This window comes from Pseudophryne corroboree, chromosome 3, assembly GCF_028390025.1.
Source record: "Pseudophryne corroboree isolate aPseCor3 chromosome 3, aPseCor3.hap2, whole genome shotgun sequence".
Classification (NCBI taxonomy): Eukaryota; Metazoa; Chordata; class Amphibia; order Anura; family Myobatrachidae; genus Pseudophryne; species Pseudophryne corroboree.
In genome coordinates, this window is record NC_086446.1 from 397,530,440 (window position 1) to 397,546,411 (window position 15,972).

Below are 15,972 nucleotides of genomic sequence, written 5' to 3' on the forward strand. Positions count from 1 at the left end.
TTATTCAAAACCAGTGAATAAAAAACAGGTAAGGGCTTTTTTGGTAATAACTGTGTACTATAGACGATTTATTCCTAATTTTGCGACCACAGCAGTGCCGTTGTCAGACCTTACCAAAGGGAAGCAGTCAAATATGGTGAAATGGAACCCTTATGCAGAAAAAGCGTTCCAAGCGTTAAAAGTGGCTTTGTGTTCACAACCTGTATTGATAACACCAGATTTTTCAAAAGAATTTGTTGTACAGATGGATGCCTCAGAGGTAGGCATAGGGGCCGTGTTGTCCCAAACCAGATATGGGGACGAACACCCTATAATTTATTTGAGTAGGAAACTCAATGAGCATGAAAAAAGGTATGCCATTGTGGAAAAGGAGGCTTTGGCCATTAAGTGGGCATTAGATACCTTTAGATATTAACTCTCGGGTAGACAGTTCAGACTAGTGACAGACCACGCCCCTTTAAAATGGATGGATGTAAATAGAGGTCAGAATGTTCATGTAACTAGATGGTTTCTAGCGTTGCAAGATTTTAAGTTTACTGTCGAACATAGACCGGGTACACAATTGGTCAACGCAGATGCATTGTCCTGCATCTTCTGTTTGGGGGCTACAAGTGTTCCGGCCCCTAGGTCGAAACAGGGGAGGGGGATATGTGACACGAACACTGGAATAGTATTTGAGGGCAGGTATGTTTGTCCCAGGTTCTTGTCTTACAAGGAGAACATTGCAGTAGTCAAGTCGTGAGATGACCAGTGAGTGGATGATGAGTTGCACTCTGGGAGAGATATGGCCTGATACGAGCAATGTTGCATAGTGTGACAAGAACACTGGAATAGTGTTTGAGGGCAGGTATGTTTGTCCCAGGTTCTTGTCTTACATGTTCTATAAAAATGAAAACTTCTAGGGAAATGTTTTGTTTTGTGAAAACCTTTTCAGTTTGCTGGAAAAGCTGGATAAGTTCCAGACATTGGGCCCAGTTTGGATCTTTGGCCTCACAGAGGGCTAATCAGGGCTTTCAGCTGTGCAAGAGCCTTATAGGGCTGCTAGCCTGATTAGTGTGGGCAGACTACCTGGGAAGACTGCAGAATCTCTGTGAGAGAAATACGCTTCCTTATACAAGTGAGCCATACAGTATTGACTGGAAAACTCTATGTTTTTGCTTAGAGACAGTTAGGAACGTCTTGTGTTTAGTTAGTGCCGGACAGGCAAGGTATTTTCTTTTGATGTTTGTTTTATTTTCTGTTTAATAAAACTGGTTGTGGCCAGTTGCACCATAAAAACTGGACTTGTATGATTTCTCAGCTGCTGCTTGCTGCCATCTACCCCAGGAAACGGCATCCGGTTCCCCTACAGTGTTACAGTAGCTGGAAACGACAGGATTGTGCCAGAGCTTGGATGTGGGGTGCAAAGGAGAGGGAGGAGTCAAGAGTGACACCCAAGCAGAGGATTTGGTGAACAGGGGAGATGGTGGTGTTGTCAACAATGATAGAGATATTGGTCAGGGGTGTTGCTCTGGATGGGTGGAAGATGATGAGTTCAGTTTTGTCCATGTTGAGCTTCAGAGAGCGCTCAGACATCCAGGAGGAGATTGCGGATAGACAGCTGGAAACCTGAGAGAGGACAGAGGGGGACAGATCAGGAGAGGAGAGGTAGAGTTGTGTGTTATCAGCATAGAGGTGGTATTGAAGGCCAAAGGAGTTAATGAGCGCACCCAGGGAAGAGGTGTACAGGGAGAACAGAAGGGGTCCAAGGACAGAACCCTGAGGGACACCAACAGGAAGGATGGAAGGGTGTGAGGTGGTGCTGGAGGCAGACACAGAGAAGGAGCGGTTAGTGAGGTAAGAAGAAAACCAGTCAAGGACAGTGCTAGAGAGGCCAGCGTTTTGGAGTGTGCGGAGGAGGAGAGGATGATCTACGGTGTCAAAGGCAGCAGAGAGGTCCAGAAGGATGAGCAGAGAGAAGAGGCCTCTGGAGTTAGGAGCTGATTGGCTGGGCCTTTAACTCCTTTTACTTAATCTCCATTCAAAGCTTAGTAAATAGACCCCTTTATCTCTTCCCACTTTATCTCTCTCCAAGATTTGATAAAAAATAATACTTTCAGTCTCATGTGAAAATTTACTAAAGCTTCTAAAATAGAGAACTGGTGATGTTACTGTAAAGTTCGATTAATTTACAAGGAAAAGCAATACCATATGACACTGTGGTTCGGGCAGCTTCGGCCGCTAAACATAAGCAAATAACCTCTAAGATATGTATGCACGTTACGTATGCACGCCGACACGCAATGCGCACAATGCAGCAACACGTGTGGCTGAATATACCTTATCCCCCAAACAAGAATGGAATGCTACACCAGTAGTTAAATGTAATGTTGTGGTCCAACGCATCAACAATATTTACTCAAAAGATACAGGTAACAGATATAACAATATTACAGAGAAGAGCTACAACCAATAGTACATACGTTTGTTCGCGAGCGCTCCCGGATCCAGGACACAGTCAGTCTTAGCAAGATTACCTTCAGAGAAATAGACTGAGCCTGGCCAGGAGGACTCTCTTTTATACAATGTGTCCAAATACAGTACAATGGGAAATGTAAGCTCTTCTTTCATAGGTCATGGGGCAAGTCATTTACAGTACATGAGGGGTCATAGGTCGGTTTGAATGAATGGGCGATGCTTGGTCCAGGTGTACTTGCAGGTGTTCGCCACTGGGTTCCTGCCGAATATCAAGAGTACAGTATTTACAGTAGTTTGTGACTATTACAATTCTGCGCATATCTATGCGCAGAAACATGCGATAAACTGCAAATAGCAACCGGAATGTAGATCTTAAAATACTGCACATCTGGATACCAAACATTAAGTCCTAACCTTTCTCCATCCCCTCACATCCTGTAACCCTGAATAACTCTGTTGTTCTACCTTTTGAGTATATGTAAGTTGCTGGCAAAGTGTGTGGAGACTATGGGCAATATTTACTAATATTCGTGTTTGAGTCGGTTTGTGTAGTGTTTAAACTCGTTTTGTATCGGTTGCATTTTCATGCAACTTTTTGAATCCATATACGCAAAGTTACGAAGCAGTCGACTTTATGGTTGTCGTGTTTTCCGATGTCAATGCCAGTCGTTTTTTTTTTGGCACATTTACGGCCGTCATTGTCGTTTGCGTACGTGTTTTTGTTGTATTTGCTGTTTTTTTCCCTAAGTTAAACACGGCAGGGTTTTTTTTTTCCCGCGGCCGCATTTTCCCTTTCAGTTTCGATTTTCATCCCCGTTCGTGATTAGTTGTGTTTCAGATGGTAGGAGTGTCTGTGCCCAACCATATAAATACGCCCCAAACCGTCCGCACCTCGTGGGTTTAGTTAGTGGTGAGGAGGAGGGAGGTTGTGCTGTGGAGGTAGGTGAATTTGTGGTTTGGTGCGGAATGTTGGTAGCGATTTCTGAGTGTGGTATTGTGTTTGAAAGTCGTCTTGTCATTCTTGTTGTCTTGTATTTTGTGGTTTTGTCTCATTTTTAGTCCAAGTTATTTTTCTTTATAGTCCCTTGTCAGTGTTTGTGTGTGTGTGTGTGTGTGTGTGTGTGTGTGTGTGTGTGTGTGTGTGAGTTGTGTAGTGGTAGTGGAGGAGTGTGTTGTTTGTCATTTTTTTTCCCTGTGTTAACTGTTTAGACACACAATTATGTGTGACTCAGAGGTGGGTGAGGTGGAGGGTGTGAGTGAGGGGGAGGAGGTTGGTCAGGTGGAGGAGGTGAGTGTTAGTGAGGTTAGTGAGGTGGAGGAGGTGGGTGAGGTTGCTGCAGCAGCCTCAAGTGATAGTGACAGTCTGAGTGCTCCGCAGCCACGCACCACTACTAAGACTGGGCGGAATGTAAAGTTTAGTTTTGCTGAAAATGTGGCATTGGTGCGTGAGCTGATGAAGTATCAGAGGCAGCTATTTGGCCCTGAGTCCGCCAAGGTGCCAACACGGAGGAAGACGGTGTTGTGGTCGAAAGTTGTTGCTGCTGTCAATAGTGAGGGGATGGTCAAGCGGACGGAGGACACGTGCCGCAAACGGTACTATGACATAAAGCGACGTATCAAGTCCAAAATGGCCAAGGAGGCCAAGTCGGCTCGGAAAACCGGTGGTGGGCAGCCCTATATTGCAAGTTATCTGGAGTATGAGGAGCCCATGCGGAGTGTAATCCCTCCAGAAGTTGTCTCTGCAACCCATGTCCGGGATTCAGATAGGCCCAGGAAGAATGGTGAGCATGTGTATTTGCATTTACATTCTATGCTTTTTTTTTTTTTAAATGTGTGTCATGTGACGTTGCATATTACTCCCATCTTCAAGTGTGTGTGTCAGCAAATACATTGTTTTGGTTAATGTTTTATACAAAAGCCAATGTAACATCTTACTTTATTGTATGTCATGTGTTTTTCTGACAGATATTTTGCATGTGTAGTTTGGACTTGGTGTGTCTCTGAATTGTCCTGCAATAATGTTTTCCTTTTGGCCGTTTTTTAATTTAAAATTGTGACTATGTTTTATATTTAAGTGATCCATGTGCAATGTTTTAAAAACAGTGGTTGTCATGTTAGAGGCAGGAGTACTGGAAAGTGGTTTGGAAACCACTTACACGTGTAATGTCATTATTAGATAATGTTAATTATTTAATTAAAATAACAATATTTTTTTGTTTTTTTTGTTGCTTGTATTTGTACCGTGACACCACACTGCAGTGTAATTTTTAAAAAAATTGCTGCATTTTGTTTTGGCTCATATAGTGGTAATGTGTCTTTGGAGTGCCACATCACAGAGCAAGTTATATATTGCATCTGTAATATTTATCCTTTCAATACAAAATGAAGTTGTGTGTGTTTTTCTTTTTGTTTTTTTTTTCTTTAACTTGTGGCCTATGTCAGTGTCCTGTACATGTTTTCCTGTGTTGATGTTGCCATAGTGCATATGTGTTTTGGTCAATGTTTTTAGTTTTTTTTTTTTCTATTTCTGGTCCTTATGTTTTTTATAATTAAAACCAAGCATTTCTAAAAGAATAAATGTTTATAAGCATAATGGGTGGATGTATACACAATAGCATGAAAAAATTTTTTTTATTAATTTTATACAGTGTTAGAAAAAAGCAGTACTACTTGTCGGCCAGTAACTCCTATCACATCTGATGATGATGACGATGCGGAAGCAGGTAAAGTGTCCATTGTAGTATAGGGTATGCTTGTAAAGGAATGGCCATAACAAAATTGCACTTTCATTAAAAGGTCCATCAAAAGAAGTATGGAGCAGCAGAAGTGGCACTTCTGTAAGACATCACCACAAAAAACCTGTGGCCGAAAAGAAAGCAAGGTCGTATGTCCCGGCCCAAACACAGCAGGCTACCCCGCCACGAAGATTATCGTCCGTATGTTCTGTACCCCCACTCCAAATTTTGGACACACCTCCAAGACGTCATCCACACTCCCCTCATCTTGATTGTGAGTATCAAACTGAAAAAAATGTGTAAAATTTCAGAACGTAATCAAAATCTTTTATAACCGCATTAAGTCAAAACACATCAAAAACTAAAATACTTACCGCAGTAAGTAAAAGCTGAAATGGAATCCAAGCTAAATGGCCTTGTCCACATCCAGTAAAGATATGTATGTCCACTTGAGCCATACAGTATGACATTGTGTGTAAGATGCTGCAACAAAAAAGAATGTTGGTTTTTTTGCAAAAAGTAAGGTTGTTTTTCCAAATTTCACATGTGTGTTTGAGGTAACATTGCAAAATACATATAAAAACATTACTATGTTTGTTTGAACAAAGCTATAAGGTAACACATTATGTATTCCAATGTGTTTTTATGGTGGAGTATGTGTGAGCTACAATAAAACTAAAGTGTTTGCTTTCACAATTAAGTAACCAGACACATTTGCATGCACCAACAGCAAACAAGCAGCAGTTCTGGTACGACTACTCCAAATATCACGCCAGTCTCATCACCACCAAGACGTTCCACCAGAGCACAACAACATGACAGTGCTAAAGGCAAAGGGCAGAACAAGCAGCCACCCAAAAAAACGTGAAAAAAATACAAGTTAGACATTTGTGATAAGTAACTCAAAATAGTTAGCAAGTATATTTTTTGCAAAAAATATATAACACTTAGCTCCTTGACACTTTTTTAAACATCATTAATTATAAGTGGTACAAACAAAAACATAAAATTTGTACGCACATTATTTCTTTACCTTTTTTTTGTATTGGAGGAGGGAAATGTTGATGGAGCCACACATACATGTTAGCAGGAAGTAAACTGACCACTTGATTTTTTTCTAATCATTACTCTTTCTAGATTCCAATCATTCTCTTTTCCTGCAGACAATCCAAATTACAATGTTATTGATACATATTTTAGCTTTCTTCTCTATACAACATTACAAGAAAAACACAATTGAGTTGCGTAAAAAGCTTGTAATATGTTGGCTTTGTTTTGTTTTAAAAACATTGTCAAAATGAATGTCAGTATTGTTGGGACATGTTTGTGTGTGTTAAAAATTAGTAAGAATGTTTTTACACATGATGTTGAAACAAACAAATATGTACTTTTACTACAAAAAACAAAGAATGTGTATAATAATGTATATGTGTGGCAAACTGTGTATTTACTTACACATCATCAAGTTTACAGCATCAAACATTAGGAAATAAATTATTCCTGATTACAGTAAGTTTGTGTGTCTTAAATATGATGGTGCATCACACATAGGGACACGTATTCCTCAAGGCTAAAATATTATATGTTGAGGAGTGTTTTTTGGGAACACAGGTTCTCAAACTCGGCCCTCAGGAACCCACACAGTGCATGTTTTGCAGGTCTCCTCACAGAATCACAAGTGACATAATTAGCTCCACCTGTGAACCTTTTAACATATGTCTGTGAGTAATTCATACACCTGTGCTTCTACTGGGTTACGTGAAAAACATGCACTGTGTGTGGTCCTGAGGGCCGAGTTTGTGAACCTGTGCATTAGGACGTTACACACAATGATAAAGTGAAATACTAAATGGATTATGTGGGCTTGTAAGAAATTAGCACTGCAAGTTTACGATCACTTATCCAGACTTAATGCATGCTACTCATAATCTGATGTTTGGAGTTTAAAAATACACACAATACACATGTGACATTTGTTTTTCATAAAGCGAGGGTATGTTTGTATGTGTCAAGGAGACAGACACATTCTGATTAATGGTTTTGGGGAAAAAAAAGCAAAACATCTATTTATGATTACACAACAAATGAAATAAGCAAACCAAACTTACCTTAGAAGTAGCGATTGATGATCTCTTGCCTAACCTGCCTCCCTACATCTGTACTCCAAGTATCACCAGATGTCTCTAATTCCTCTGCTTGCTGGCTGCTTTCTTCCTCCTCCTCCTCCTCCTCAACATGTGGCAGATGTTGTTGCAAACACATGTTATGAAGAAAGCAGCAGCAGAACACAATTTGAGTCACCTTGGAGGAACTATACAACAAAAGGCCACCAGACTTATCCAGACACCGAAACCTAGATTTCAGCACACCAAAACATCTTTCTATCACATTCCGCGTGGACTTATGTGCATGATTGGAATTGTGTTCAGCAGGGGTATCAGGTCGGGACAATGGAGTTAGAAGCCAAGAGAAACAGCCATATCCTCCATCACCTAAAAGACAGATATAGTAACGTGATTCATGTGATGATACAGCAACACATAAGTAACACACTGTGGGGCAGATGTATTAACCTGTAGAAGGCATTTGGAAGTGAAAAACCAGTGATATGTGCAAGGTAATAAAGGCAGCAGACAATCTGTTCCTAAATGTTCATTTACATATTGGAGCTGATTGGCTGGTGCCTTTATCACCTTGCACAGATCACTGGTTTCTCACTTCCTTATGCCTTCTACAGGTTAATACATCTGCACCTGTATTTGGACAAAGTATACGCAGGCCTACACATATCAAATTACATACCCAGCAGCCATCCATCTGGCATTTGTCCGTCCTCAAACTTATCAAAGAGGGATGACTGACTGAGGATGAAGGAGTCATGGCAGCCCGCAGGGTAACCAGCAACAACACTCATTATTTTGAGATTTTCATCACAAACCACCTGCACATTTGTGGAGTGTTCGAAATGGCGGTTTGTATATATGTGCTGCCTGCCCCTAGGTGGTCTCAGCTGAATGTGTGTGCAATCTATGGCACCAAGCACATTGGGCATGCCAGCCAGCTCATAGAAATCTACCCTGACGGCATGCCACTGAGACTCCTGGGTAGGGAAGCAGATTGAGGCCTCGATGTGGGACTGCAAAACAGCCAACACCTTTGTGTATATTTTAAAGAACAATAAACATGAGATTTTAGGACAGAACTGGCCACCAAGAAATTAAAACAAACACAAAACAGAAGAGGTAGTTAGGTATACATCACCTGTGTTAAGATTCTGGAAAATGAGGGCTGTGAGATTCCTATGACATCCCCAGACACAGCCTGAAAGCTGCCAGTAGCCAGAAAGTGCAACACAGCCAGGAGTTTGTGCAGGCCTGAGACAGAGCGAGAGCGTGCTGTCTCAGGGTCTAGGCCCAGTTTGACCAGGTCATACAGACGGAAAATGTTGTTACGATTTAGACGTAACATCTGTATGACCTTATCATCGGACATTGCGTTCAAGTTTAAACGCCCCCTACAAAAACGAGGCCTGCGCAGCCTCCGCGGAACCTGTACAACCTGCTGACCATGTTCAGTTTCTTGGCCCTGGTTACTTACAGGCTGATGTCTGAGTCTGAGGAATCCCACAGCACACAAAAGATCACTGGCCCACAGTCCTGCTGCCATTTCTGAGTGTAGGTGTATTGAAATGGGCCTAACATCCTTTTATAGGCATCCTAATTCAGGTGTGAGTGATTTTTTATTTGCAACACATGTAAACACGACTGAAAAAAGCAGGTCTAATTTTTTGCCGCTTTTTTTTACGAATCGCAAAAAAAATACGACCGCATTTGAGCACTCAGAGACTAACACCCAAAAACGAATGAATAGTGAATTCCCGTATTCTATGTAATAACAGCCGAGTTTGACCAATGGTCTATTCATTCGTATTTGTGAACGTTGTCATTCAAACCATTACGAATAGTCCAAACACTGCCGAAATTTGTGCTTAGTGAATTCCCGGATTGGGACTTAGAAAAAAAAACACAAATCGGACAAACTCGTATTCTTAGTAAATACTGGCCTATGTGTAAATTATGCACTATATGAATAGAATATTGAATATGTCTTTGTGGCTATTTCTGTGCGAATGCATATGATACTGTATATACTCATACCATGCACCAATACGCAAGGCTCGTGAACCAGTGTACATAGCGTGCGTGTATGCGCACGTACGGCGACCACGCGCACGCACAGAGGCCACTCTGGTGTTTGCATGTGGTGTGTATGTAATATGTTTGACTTCGACATTACCTATAGCAACCAAACAGATGCTGTCTATAATTTATTAGTGATGTGCACCGGAAATTTTTCGGGTTTTGTGTTTTGGTTTTGGATTCGGTTCCGCGGCCGTGTTTTGGATTCGGACGCGTTTTGGCAAAATCTCCCTGAACATTTTTGTCGGATTCGGGTGTGTTTTGGATTCGGGTGTTTTTTTTCAAAAAACCCTCAAAAACAGCTTAAATCATAGAATTTGGGGGTCATTTTGATCCCATAGTATTATTAACCTCAATAACCATAATTTATACTCATTTTCAGTCTATTCTGAACACCTCACACCTCACAATATTATTTTTAGTCCTAAAATTTGCACCGAGGTCGCTGGATGACTAAGCTAAGCGACACAAGTGTCCGACACAAACACCTGGCCCATCTAGGAGTGGCACTGCAGTGTCGGGCAGGATGGCACTTCAAAAAAATTGTCTCCAAACAGCACATGTTGCAAAGAAAAAAAGAGGCGCACCAAGGTCGCTGTGTGACTAAGCTAAGCGACACAAGTGGCCGACACAAACACCTGGCCCATCTAGGAGTGGCACTGCAGTGTCAGGCAGGATGGCACTTCAAAAAAATTGTCCCCAAACAGCACATGATGCAAAGAAAAATGAAAGAAAAAAGAGGTGCAAGATGGAATTGTCCACCCTTATGTTGTATAAACAGGACATGCACACTTTAACGAACCCATCATTTCAGCGACAGGGTCTGCCACACGACTGTGACTGAAATTACTGGTTGGTTTGGGCCCCCACCAAAAAAGAAGCAATCAATCTCTCCTTGCACAAACTGGCTCTACAGAGGCAAGATGTCCACCTCCTCATCATCATCCTCCGATTCCTCACCCCTTTCACTGTGTACATCCCCCTCCTCACAGATTATTAAATCGTCCCCAGTGGAATCCACCATCTCAGATCCCTGTGTACTTTCTGGAGGCAATTGCTGGTGAATGTCTCCACGGAGGAATTGATTATAATTCATTTTGATGAACATCATCTTCTCCACATTTTCTGGAAGTAATCTCGTACGCCGATTGCTGACAAGGTGAGCGGCCGCACTAAATACTTTTTCGGAGTACACACTGGAGGGAGGGCAACTTAGGTAGAATAAAGCCAGTTTGTGCAAGGGCCTCCAAATTGCCTCTTATTCCTGCCAGTATACGTACGGACTGTCTGACGTGCCTACTTGGATGCGGTCACTCATATAATCCTCCACCATTCTTTCAATTGTGACAGAATCATATGCAGTGACAGTAGACGACATGTCAGTAATCGTTGCCAGGTCCTTCAGTCCGGACCAGATGTCAGCACTCGCTCCAGACTGCCCTGCATCATCGCCAGCGGGTGGGCTCGGAATTCTTAGCCTTTTCCTCGCACCCCCAGTTGCTGGAGAATGTGAAGGAGGAGCTGCTGACGTGTCACGTTCCGCTTGACTTGACAATTTTCTCACCAGCAGGTCTTTGAACCTCGGCAGACTTGTGTCTGCCGGAAAGAGAGATACAACGTAGGTTTTAAATCTAGGATCGAGCACGGTGGCTAAAATGTAGTGCTCTGATTTCAACAGATTGACCACCCGTGAATCCTGGTTAAGCGAATTAAGGGCTCCATCCACAAGTCCCACATGCCTAGCGGAATCGCTCTGTTTTAGCTCCTCCTTCAATGTCTCCAGCTTCTTCTGCAAAAGCCTGATGAGGGGAATGACCTGACTCAGGCTGGCAGTGTCTGAACTGACTTCACGTGTGGCAAGTTCAAAGGGTTTCAGAACCTTGCACAACGTTGAAATCATTCTCCACTGCGCTTGAGTCAGGTGCATCCCCCCTCCTTTGCCTATATCGTGGGCAGTTGTATAGGCTTGAATGGCCTTTTGCTGCTCCTCCATCCTCTGAAGCATATAGAGGGTTGAATTCCACCTTGTTACCACCTCTTGCTTCAGATGATGGCAGGGCAGGTTCAGGACTGTTTGCTGGTGCTCCAGTCTTCGGCACGCAGTGGCTGAATGCCGAAAGTGGGCCGCAATTCTTCGGGCCACCGACAGCATCTCTTGCACGCCCCTGTCGTTTTTTAAATAATTCTGCACCACCAAATTCAATGTATGTGCAAAACATGGGACGTGCTGGAATTTGCCCAGATGTAATGCACGCACAATATTGGTGGCGTTGTCCGATGTCACAAATCCCCAGGAGAGTCCAATTGGGGTAAGCCATTCTGCGATGATGTTCCTCAGTTTCCGTAAGAGGTTGTCAGCTGTGTGCCTCTTATGGAAAGCGGTGATACAAAGCGTAGCCTGCCTAGGAACGAGTTGGCGTTTGCGAGATGCTGCTACTGGTGCCGCTGCTGCTGTTCTTGCTGCGGGAGGCAATTCATCTACCCAGTGGGCTGGCACAGTCATATAGTCATGAGTCTGCCCTGCTCCACTTGTCCACATGTCCGTGGTTAAGTGGACATTGGGTACAACTGCATTTTTTAGGATACTGGTGACTCTTTTTCTGACGTCTGTGTACATTTTCGGTATCGCCTGCCTAGAGAAATGGAACCTAGATGGTATTTGGTACCGGGGACACAGTACCTCAAACAAGTCTCTAGTTGCCTGTGAATTAATGGTGGATACCGGACACACGTTTCTCACCACCAAGGCTGACAAGACCTGAGTTATCCGCTTTGCAGCAGGATGACTGCTGTGATATTTCATCTTCCTCGCAAAGGACTGTTGGACAGTCAATTGCTTACTGGAAGTAGTACAAGTGGTCTTCCGACTTCCCCTCTGGAATGACGATCGACTCCCAGCAGCAACAACAGCAGCGCCAGCAGCAGTAGGCATTACACTCAAGGATGCATCGGAGGAATCCCAGGCAGGAGAGGACTCGTCAGACTTGCCAGTGACATGGCCTGCAGGACTATTGGCTTTCCTGTGTAAGGTGGAAATTGACACTGAGGGAGTTGGTGGTGTGGTTTGCAGGAGCTTGGTTAGAAGAGGAAGGGATTTAGTGGTCAGTGGACTGCTTCCGCTGTCATCCAAAGTTTTTGAACTTGTCACTAGCTTCTGATGAATGCGGACCAGGTGACGTATAAGGGAGGATGTTCCTAGGTGGTTAACGTCCTTACCCCTACTTATTAAAGCTTGACAAAGGCAACACACGGCTTGACACTTGTTGTCCGCATTTGTGTTGAAATAATTCCACACCGAAGAGGTGATTTTTTTTGTATTTTGACCAGGCATGTCAATGGCCATATTCGTCCCACGGACAACAGGTGTCTCCCCGGGTGCCTGACTTAAACAAACCACCTCACCATCAGAATCCTCCTTGTCAATTTGCTCCCAAGCGCCAGCAACACCCATATCCTCATCCTGGTGTACCTCAACAGTGACATCTTCAATTTGACTATCAGGAACTGGACTGCGGGTGCTCCTTCCAGCACTTGCGTGCAAATGATGGAAGGCGCAAGCTCTTCCCGTCCAGTGTTGGGAAGGTCAGGCAACGCAACCGACACAATTGGACTCTCCTTGGGGATTTGTGATTTAGAAGAACGCACAGTTCTTTGCTGTGCTTTTGCCAGCTTAAGTCTTTTCATTTTTATAGCTAGAGGATGAGTGCTTCCATCCTCATGTGAATCTGAACCACTAGCCATGAACATAGGCCAGGGCCTCAGCCGTTCCTTGCCACTCCGTGTCGTAAATGGCATATTGGCAAGTTTACACTTCTCATCAGACGCTTTCAATTTTGATTTTTGGGTCATTTTACTGAACTTTTGTTTTTTGGATTTTACATGCTCTCTACTATGACATTGGGCATCGGCCTTGGCAGACAACGTTGATGGCATTTCATCGTCTCGGCCATAACTAGTGGCAGCAGCTTCAGCACGAGGTGGAAGTGGATCTTGATCTTTCCCTATTTTAACCTCCACATTTTTGTTCTCCATTTTTTAATGTGTGGAATTATATGCCAGTATCAATAGCAATGGCCTACTACTATATATACTGCGCACATCTGAAATGCACCACAGGTATGGATGGATAGTATACTTGACGACACAGAGGTAGGTAGAGCATTGGCCTTCCGTACCGTACTGCTATATATACTGGTGGTCACTGTCAGCAAACTGCAAAACTAAAATGCACCACAGTTATAGAATCTAGATGGATAGTATACTTGACGACACAGAGGTAGGTAGAGCAGTGGCCTTCCGTACCGTACAGCTATATATACTGGTGGTCACTGTCAGCAAACTGCAAAACTAAAATGCACCACAGGTATAGAATCTAGATGGATAGTACACTTGACGACACAGAGATAGGTAGAGCAGTGGCCTTCCGTACCGTACTGCTATATATACTGGTGGTCACTGTCAGCAAACTGCAAAACTAAAATGCACCACATGTATAGAATCTAGATGGATAGTATACTTGACGACACAGAGGTAGGTAGAGCAGTGGCCTTCCGTACCGTACTGCTATATATACTGGTGGTCACTGTCAGCAAACTGCAAAACTAAAATGCACCACAGGTATAGAATCTAGATGGATAGTATACTTGACGACACAGAGGTAGGTAGAGCAGTGGCCTTCCGTACCGTACTGCTATATATACTGGTGGTCACTGTCAGCAAACTGCAAAACTAAAATGCACCACAGGTATAGAATCTAGATGGATAGTACACTTGACGACACAGAGGTAGGTAGAGCAGTGGCCTTCCGTACCGTACTGCTATATATACTGGTGGTCACTGTCAGCAAACTGCAAAACTAAAATGCACCACAGGTATAGAATCTAGATGGATAGTATACTTGACGACACAGAGGTAGGTAGAGCAGTGGCCTTCCGTACCGTACTGCTATATATACTGGTGGTCACTGTCAGCAAACAGCAAAACTAAAATGCACCACAGGTATAGAATCTAGATGGATAGTATACTTGACGACACAGAGGTAGGTAGAGCAATGGCCTTCCGTACCGTACTGCTATATATACTGGTGGTCACTGTCAGCAAACTGCAAAACTAAAATGCACCACAGGTATAGAATCTAGATGGATAGTATACTTGATTACACAGAGGTAGGTAGAGCAGTGGCCTTCCGTACCGTACTGCCATATATACTGGTGGTCACTGTCAACAAACTGCAAAACTTAAATGCACCACAGGTATAGAATCTAGATGGATAGTATACTTGACGACACAGAGGTAGGTAGAGCAGTGGCCTTCCGTACCGTACTGCTATATATACTGGTGGTCACTGTCAGCAAACTGCAAAATTAAAATGCACCACAGGTATAGAATCTAGATGGATAGTATACTTGATGACACAGAGGTAGGTAGAGCAGTGGCCTTCCGTACCGTACTGCTATATATACTGGTGGTCACTGTCAGCAAACTGCAAAACCAAAATGCACCACAGGTATAGAATCTAGATGGATAGTATACTTGATGACACAGAGGTAGGTAGAGCAGTGGCCTTCTGTACCATACTGCTATATATACTGGTGGTCACTGTCAGCAAACTGCAAAACTAAAATGCACCACAGCTATAGAATCTAGATGGATAGTATACTTGACGACACAGAGGTAGGTAGAGCAGTGGCCTTCTGTACCATACTGCTATATATACTGATGGTCACTGTCAGCAAACTGCAAAACTAAAATGCACCACAGGTATAGAATCTAGATGGATAGTATACTTGATGACACAGAGGTAGGTAGAGCAGTGGCCTTACGTACCGTACTGCTATATATACTGGTGGTCACTGTCAGCAAACTGCAAAACTAAAATGCACCACAGGTATAGAATCTAGATGGATAGTATGCTTGACGACACAGAGGTAGGTAGAGCAGTGGCCTTCCGTACCGTACTGCTATATATACTGGTGGTCACTGTCAGCAAACTGCAAAACTAAAATGCACCACAGGTATAGAATCTAGATGGATAGTATACTTGACGACACAGAGGTAGGTAGAGCAGTGTCCTTCCGTACCGTACTGCTATATATACTGGTGGTCACTGTCAGCAAACTGCAAAACTAAAATGCACCACAGGTATAGAATCTAGATGGATAGTATACTTGACGACACAGAGGTAGGTAGAGCAGTGGCCTTCCGTACCATACTGCTCTATATACTGGTGGTCACTGTCATCAAACTGCAAAACTAAAATGCACCACAGCTATAGAATCTAGATGGATAGTATACTTGACGACACAGAGGTAGGTAGAGCAGTGGCCTTCTGTACCATACTGCTATATATACTGGTGGTCACTGTCAGCAAACTGCAAAACTAAAATGCACCACAGTTATAGAATCAAGATGGATAGTATACTTGATGACACAGAGGTAGGTAGAGCAGTGGCCTTCCGTACCGTACTGCTATATATACTGGTGGTCACTGTCAGCAAAACTCTGCACTGTACTCCTCCTATATAATACTGCTGGTCCCCAGTCCCCACAATAAAGCAGTGTGAGCACAGATATATGCAGCA